Source organism: Heloderma suspectum, chromosome 1, assembly GCF_057233095.1.
Source record: "Heloderma suspectum isolate Gila_16-S chromosome 1, 16-S_ref, whole genome shotgun sequence".
Lineage (NCBI taxonomy): Eukaryota > Metazoa > Chordata > Lepidosauria > Squamata > Helodermatidae > Heloderma > Heloderma suspectum.
Genome location: NC_139458.1, coordinates 154267323 through 154275889, shown reverse-complemented (window position 1 = coordinate 154275889; position 8567 = coordinate 154267323).

The window sequence follows — 8567 nt, the reverse complement described above, 5'->3', positions numbered from 1 at the left end:
ATTTGGAGTACTGGCAAGTGATATCTAAGTATTATAGTGTAAATAAAATATTCTGAATGAACGCAGAATGCATTAATATATTAATGTAAGCATATTAATTTGTATGGATGAGTGGTTGGTTAAACTGAGTTATTAATAAAACATCTCTTTGGAGGGGTTTTGTTTGCTTTTGAGTGGATTTGGCATAGTTTATCTGTTAGATTATTTTAAATCTGTTGCAATCCTAACAGACAGTTTTCCAAAAACAGTGTTAATTGATACACTGTAATTTTTTTAAGTGCTGTCAAATCCTGTTTTTTCCAGATGTAAATGTCGCAAATACCCTCAAAACAAAAGCAACCAGCTGTACAGCTTACTTTCCTATATTAACTCTCAGTTCTGAAACAGTTGTTCTTCATGTGTACAGTACCCTCTGTCTCTCAACTTGCTGTTAGCCCTGCTGGAGAAAAAAGAAAGACACTGTTTAGATTTGTTCTTTCTTAATTTATACTGAATAGGAGATATGAACCAGTGATTCTTGTTGGGAAAACAGTGCATTGTCTCCCAGTGCTGCTGCTCTGATAAAAATTAGACTTTTTCCTAACTCCGTGACTGTTTCAAAGAGGGCAGGGGAGTCCAATCATGAATTTTGCACATTGCATCCATGAGGACTAGAAATGCAGCGCTAAGAATCAAACTCAGGTTTCACTACCATTATTTTTGGGGGCAAAATGAATACCTTGTGTTACTCCTGTTGTCATTAATATTGTACAGTCCTCACATGTCGCATCAGTTATTTTGGTGGCAAAATTATAACAAAACATCACTGGTATCCAGCCCCTGTTCATGTGGTAGTTGAATCATTTGGGCCACAACCATAGGTTGAACGTGTTGGTATTGTTAAACCAATTTATTGGAATGTTCAGACTGTGGGGCAAATTACATGCTACATACAAATGTATTTAAAGAAGCCCAAAATAAAAAAAGAAAAAAAAAATGAAGTCTCAAGCAGCTGCCACTTTTGAGTAGACGAGCAGCTGCTTACCATTTTTCTGACCATTTTTCTGTTCAAGCTTTTGTTAAGTTGGTAGTCTAATCTGCATTAAATTGACTCTCCCTAGCCTCCAATGGGCTTCCAGAGGTGTGTTAATCCTTGCAAACAAGTCTGTGGAAACCCTCAGGGGGGAAAAAAAAATTTCAGGGTGGAGGATAATCTTGAATAGGAAAAAATGGTTGGCAGGTAAAGGGGTTAATCACATGCACGCATACATGCATGTACTATTGCTGCAGCTGCTGCATTAAAAACTACAGCCTCCTGCAGCTGGTTTGCACTTAAAAGAGCCCTTCCTATATACATTCATGTATAAAGTATATTTTGCCCCTAAAATACATGAGAAAATACTTTCAACAACTTTCTCTAGTGTATAGAGTTTACACCATACTGCCCTCTAGTGTTTACATGTGGGAAGAGCGGTTATGGTGCATTCAGATTTTCCACCTTCCAGATATCCTTTTGCATATCCGTTTGTCTTCCAAGGTATTACCACTGCATATCTGCAACAGAACTCCTACAGAATATTCTGAGGCATGTTCTTTGGTGCACAGTCAGCTCAAGTGGAATACTGGCCAGTTCTATGGGATGTCACTGTCATGCTGTATGAACTGAAAGTGTATGCTGGTGAATAAACAACCTTAACCCAGACAAAATATAGCTGCTGTTGGTGAATGAAGCAATTGACAGGGAGTAGTTGAATTGTGTGTTCTGAATGGGGTGATACTCCCCCTGAGTAACTCCTATTCTGGGAGTTAAAATCCAAAACATCTGAAGATCTACCTTTTGGCCACCGTTAATGTAGGGGTTTTTCTGTAGAGAAAACCACATAGAAGCAGCTGATCTACACAGAAACAGCTGCACTCAGCCTGCTCACCATGTGGAGCAGAAGCTCAGGTGATGTAATTTGAAGTGGTCTTCACATACTGTCTGTTTTGTGTGACTTTTATTATTTATTTATTACATTTATGTACCACATTTTTCCTCTTGCAAGGAAACTAAAGAGGCTTACATGGTCCTCGTTCTCTCCATTTTGTCCTCTGAACAACTCTGCGATGTAGGTGAGGCTGAGAGTCAGTGATGCCCCAAATTCACCCTGTGAGCTTCATGGTCGAGTGGTGATTAGAACCCGGATCTCCCAAGTCCCAGTCCAACACTCTAACCACCATGCCACATTGGTTCTAGAGTGTCTCCTTCTGTATGCCTTCCTCAATACATTAGGAGAGAGTTGTTTTAAACTATTCCTGTGTTCTCTTACTGGTCCTTATAAATCTATTAATATATTTTGCCATTAATTTGATCTAGTTATATCAATAAAAATAAGTAAAGTAAATTGAGTCAGTCTCACCATTTATTGCTGATCGTCTACCTAAGCATGAGATCTTCAAAGGTACTTCAGGGGTAAGCTGCTTCTAAATATCCTTCATCTCACACAAAATAATCCCCAACTAGTTGATTCCTGTACTTTCCATGACCTTCCACTTATTGCTGATAACACTTTCTTTTTAAGTGTATCCATATTAAACCTATGTTTTCCAATTTCCCTCATTTATCTTATAGTTGTCTAACTCAACAAAGATTTTAGAAATCGCTAGTTCTAGATTCTTTAACATGGTTTACCATTATTACAATGTCATCTGCATACACTATTGTTTTATAGTTAAGATCCTTATGGTTAAGACACTCTTAATATTATCATACTTCCTAATTGCAACTTTTGCCAATGGCAAAAAGAAAGGCACAGATTTTTGCTTCATCCGCATGCTACGAGCATAGGTAACTGTTCCACCAATATTGCTCTTCAGCTTTTATTCAAACATGCCTACACAGAAAAAAAGGTGGATCTGGTAATATGGCAGCTGTATCCTTTAAAGGCATAGTATCTCCTGTTGTCAGTCAGTTAAGGGGTCCTCAGGTCAAATATAAACCAGCATAGTTCAAAGACCTGACAGATTGTACTAGACATCCTTCAGCTTAGTAAGCAAGTTGAGACTATTGAACAGTGTGCTCTTCCTGAAGTGCAGAAAAGCCATGTGAGTCAAACTGCTTAGCCCATTCATCTCCCACCACAAAAAACAGTTCATCAGCTGCTTTTGGTTCCCATTATCGGTAATGAGATGGTGCCAAAATGAACAGAAATTGTGAGCAGGTTTCAAGAAAGCTTTCACTTGCACAGGTGGTGTGGATGCTTCAAAGTGCAGGAATAATTTATTCTAGGGCTTTGTGCAATGTAAGGATGCTGTTAGATCTGCCACTGGCAGAGATTACTATTTCAGAATTTCTCATTCTGCAAAACTATCAATGAGAAAAGCATCCAGCTTGGATGCACAGATTACATCAGTAATAGCTATGGTTTGAATTGTGCCTGCTGCTTCATTTTGACAGACAAGCTACATCTTGTTTTTAAAACCATCCCATCTTTGTTATCCTTTACAATATCTAAGAGCTGGTGGAACATGCCAGATGTGGCCTATTCTCCCTCCACTCCACCCCAGACTGGAAGCTGCAGGAGAGCTGAGGCCCATTGCAATAGATAGTATGCTGGATTGTATGCTGAGTTTTGATGTGGTAAACCCAAGTTCAACCTGTTGCTCAGCCATGGGAAAATCACCTTCTTCCAGTTTAGTCTACATCACAAACTTGTTAGGAGGACAAATTATGTAAGATGTGTAAAGCAAAGAAAATAAAGACAAAGTTAAGGCTGAACTGATTTTTTGTAGATTTACATTTCTGGTATAAAAAAGGAGTTTGGCTGGGGGCTGAAATATTAACTGAAAGACCTTCCCCAAACCTTGCTTTTTTACACTATCTGCTCCATTGTGATCATGCTCACTGCTCTTCTAAGCAGCTGCTTTGGTGCAGTTTTTATATTAAATAGGATTCTTCATCTTACTGGCTACATGATCCAAGCAATTACGTATAATGGTGCCACCACAATAAAATCATGGTGTCATGTATCTAATCAGATTTGGCTTCATGATGATATCATGAAGTCACATCAGAGTGAGGGAAATGCTTCCTGCCCTCACTCTGCATGGGAGATTTTTGCTCTCTTTCACAGGCCTCTTAAAGAATTGCCAAAATTGTCATCACATTTCACAAGGGATATACTTTTTCAGCTCAGCACTAGCCAAAACGTGTATAACTTCCTCTATTTCTGATGTTGACATGTGAACAGCATCACCCATGCACAAGAAAAAGGTATCAGCAGGCTCGGTAGAGCCCCACGGTTTGCAGAACTACAAAGAAATCTGGTGGGGAAAAAACCCTAAAGTGGAGGAAATCTCCCTAACAGCCTAATGGAAACTGAGTGTGCTCAGTGGCCATGCAATGCTGCCTGACCGTTGAAAGCCAAGTGGAAGGGGAGAATGGACTATCCTGGAGGAGGGCATGGCTGACTAACTGGAACACTAAACAGAAGCACTGCATACAACATTTTGTTGCAGGTCTCATTTGTAGTAATAATAATTGAAAATTCCAGTACTATAAAACAATGGAATATATTGCAAAATAAAGTTTTGGATACTTTCATTTTTTCCATTCATTTTTTCCATTTCAAAGTTGGGGGTTGGTAAAAGTTTTAGTATAGAACTAATACCCAATATTCCATTAAGGAAGTAATGATATTCTTCTAGATGTTATACTTGCAATGTACATCTAGATTTGCTCATACTAATACAGCACTATAGATAACATGTGAATTAAATTCATGGTTATCACAGGTTAGTGTAATCAAAGAAGAGCCATATAGTTCCCCAAGCACATTCAGCATTATTCCTGGATATTCATTCCATAACCTTCTGTGCTCCTCTCCCAGCGCAGCTCATTCCTCCACAGGCTATTATAAGAGATTGTGAACCATATATGGCCCCAAGAAGAAGTTGCCTGTCACTATGCCATCCTTTCTGACAACTTTTGTTCCCATGAAATAATCAGATTCTAGAATAATAGAGGGTATCCTCTGTTAAGTAGGGTTGCCACCTCTTGCACAGCAAAAAGGAATCAGCAACAGCTGTAAAGCAAACCACCACAAAGAGAAACAGTGGAACAGATTGGCCTTGTTCTTTCCAGTGCAAAAAATTACAATAAACGGCATATATTTTGCATACAGTATAATGTCTTAAAACCATCATAAACAATACCCATCTGTAGAGCTGTTTCTTTGGGGTTGGTGGGGCAGGGCTTCCACCTGTTACCCCAGATGGAGGCCTTTACATTTCCTCCTGCAGACAAGGCAGTTCTTCGTGGTCTCTGTGTATCACACATATGGGCTCTGCACCTGTCCAGAGCCTCTATTTGGGAAACTTCTAAAGCTGAGGTACTTTGGTGGGAACGCTCCCCCACCATCTCACAGCGTATGCTCCAGCAGGTTCCCGCCTAATCCCTCAGTTCCAAGGAGACCGCCACTGTGGCAGCACTCGAATGAAGGGACTTTTTGGATGTTTTGACTGTGCTGAGGAAATTTCTCCTTTTCTAATTTTATCTTGCTGTAGTTTCTCCTTTAACTTTTTTCATGTTGAGTTCTTCTTTAGTTTATGGGTTTCGGCAGTCATTTGACTGTGTTGTGCCTTAGGGCATATGGCCATTAAGGCCCCCCTGAGAAAGTGCATAAGTTGTGGAAGCAAGCTCCCACCACCCACTGACGGACACTCCCTGTGCTTATTTTGTTTGGGTGAGGGGCATATTGTGGAATCTTGCCACCACTGTATATCTTTTACTAAACAGGTGAGAAAAACCCGCACTGATAGTCTGAAAGCGATTCTCTGGGAGAAGGCTCTAAAGGCAGCAGGCACCCCCCAAAAGCAGATGATGTCTTCTTCAAACCAGCTGCGGGACAAAACCCAGTTGGAAGACAGAGCTCCCCAGGTGGAAAGAATGGAAAAATCAGCAAGCTCGCCTTCTCAGTCAGCTCCAGCTCTAACCACAGGCCGCCCTGCCCCATCCTATCCTGGGGCACTCCTTGGCAGCTTCCTTGGTTAAGAAACTCCCCTCCCAAAGTGCAGACTACTAGGTCCTCAGAAGGCCAGAAAAAGAAGAATGAGGAGTCGGAAAAGACTCTCTAAAGTTTGCTGCCTGCTTGCTGATGCCCTTACCAATGTTAGAATCTCCAATTCCAACAGGAGTTGAACCCTCGGTATCAACATAGGTACTGATATCGATAGCCTCTGTTTCAGAAGGAGAGATAAGGGACTCTACGCCTACTTGAAATTGCAGGCACGATGAGACGGGCAGAGATAACCAGCATGAGCATTCCCCACAATCAGTTTTCTCCACTTATTCTTGTAGGGGTGAAGGGGCACCTGAGTTTCGACCCAGACAATACCAAGACAGGTCTAGGTCCCCCCGTTCAGATTGGGAGGGAAGATCTGAATGGTCTTTATCCCCAAGGTGTCACTATGATTGGGACAAGTGCAATTACTATCGACCTCATCAATACCTTTATGGCCATTATGGCTATCCAGGAGTCCTATGACAACAGAGGGCTCTCTCCATCAGCTTCACTGTCTCAACCCCTGACTGAGGAACACTTTATGCCTCTGCCTCCACCTCTGGTTGCAAGGGCACCACCTCATCCACTTCAGTTATCAGCACCAATGCAGTCTTCTCCTTCCTTCCTTCCTTCCTTTATTTATTACATTTGTATCCTGCCTTTTTTCCTCCTTAAGGAACCCAAAGCGGTGTACAGAATTCTCCTCCTCTCCATTTTATCCTCAGACAGTCAATACCAAGGGCTCCTGATCTGCAGAGAGTAACTGAGCCTAGGGGCCCCTCACCAACTTCTCAGCCTCCTCCTCTGTGGCACGCTAGGCTGGATCGGCCGCAGGATTCCTCCTGCTCTCCAGCAGAGGACTATCAGTCAGATTCTGCCCCTGTCTCTTCTGTTGCTCCCTCAATCTCTTTGCCAGACAGAGCCATGGGCTCACAGGATCCAAGGACGTGGGGCATTTCTCCGAACAAGTTTCTAGGATGGCCCAGTCGCTGGGTTTTGAAACCCAACAGCCTATTGAAAGAGTTAAAGATCCAGTATTTGATGTGATCCATACAGAGTCGAGTGCACTGGTGGCCATCACATTTCTGCCAACCTTGCTACAGACAGTGCAGCTGTCATGGAAGGCGCCCTTCTACATGACACCGCCCTCTAAAAGACTGGAGGGTATGTATCACATTCTGGAGAAAGACGCAGGGTTCCTGTTAACTCACCCCCCCCCCCACCTAATGCAGTCATATTGAGTTGTCACAGGGTAGGTCTCACTGGGTCCACTCTTCTCCCATAGACAAGGAGGGCAGGAGACTAGATTTAATGGGCCGTCGAATCTACTCTTCTGCCTCTCTTGGACTGTGAATCACAAACTATGTTTTATCAAGTTCCCATTGTTACTGAATTGCACAAATGTTGGCTGGCTGGATAATCTGCCCCACCACAGACAGTCCCCTACAAGCGCCCAAAGATGCTCAGCAAGAAAAGCTACTCAGGGCTGGGGAGGAGCCATAGCTCCGTAGTAGAGCATATGCTTTGCATGCACAAAGTCCAAGGTTCAACCTCTGGCATCTCTAGTTTATTTATTTATTCAATTTATAACCTGCCTATATACAAAATACTCTAGGTGGCATACAGAGTTAAAAACAATTTTACAACCCCTCCCCCACAATAAAAACAATACAGCCTAGAAACATTACATAACAATCAGCAAAGAGAAATAAGAATTCTAAAAAGTGAAGGCCTGCTGGAATAATATAGTCTTTAATTCCTGCTTAAAAATGTCCGAAGAGGTCAGCAGGCGCATGTCAACCAGCGGGTCATTCCACAGCTGAGGGGTGGTGAAGGAAAAGGTCCTCTCGTGTATGGCTGCCAATCTCACATTAGGCAGCCACAGCAGAAAACCCTCAGAGGACCTTAAGTGGTGGACTGGGACATAAGGAGGAAGTGCTCCCTAAGTACCTTGGACCTAGACCATGAAAGGCCTTAAAGGTAAGAATCAGCACTTTATATTTTGCATGGAAACAAACTGGCGGCAGTGTAAAGATTTTAAAACTGGTGTAATATGGTCTCCGCAGCATGTCCCAGAGACCAACCTGACGGCCATATTTTGTACCAGGTGGAGTTTCTGAACTACATATACGGACAGTCCCAAGTACTATGCATTACAGAAATCAAGCCTAAGGTTACCAGCACGTGCACCACTATTACTAGGTCCACATGTTCCAGGAATGGGCGCAGCTGGCATATCAGCTAAAGCTGACTACAGGCACTTCTCACCGTTCCCTCTACCTGGGATGCCAGGAGCAGAGTGTTACCCCAAGTGGAGAAGATGGTGAGCAGCAAGAAGCACCCCCAATCTACAAACTTCCTCCTTCAAGAGGAGCGCAACCCCATCTAGAACTGGTTGACATACCTCAATACCTGAATTAGGACCCTTCATGACGAGCACCTCTGTCTTGCCTGGATTCAACCTCAGCTTGTTCTCCTTCACCAGCCCACTACCGACTTCAGGCAGTCATTCAGACGAGTCATACCTTCCTTGGTTGAAAATGTTAC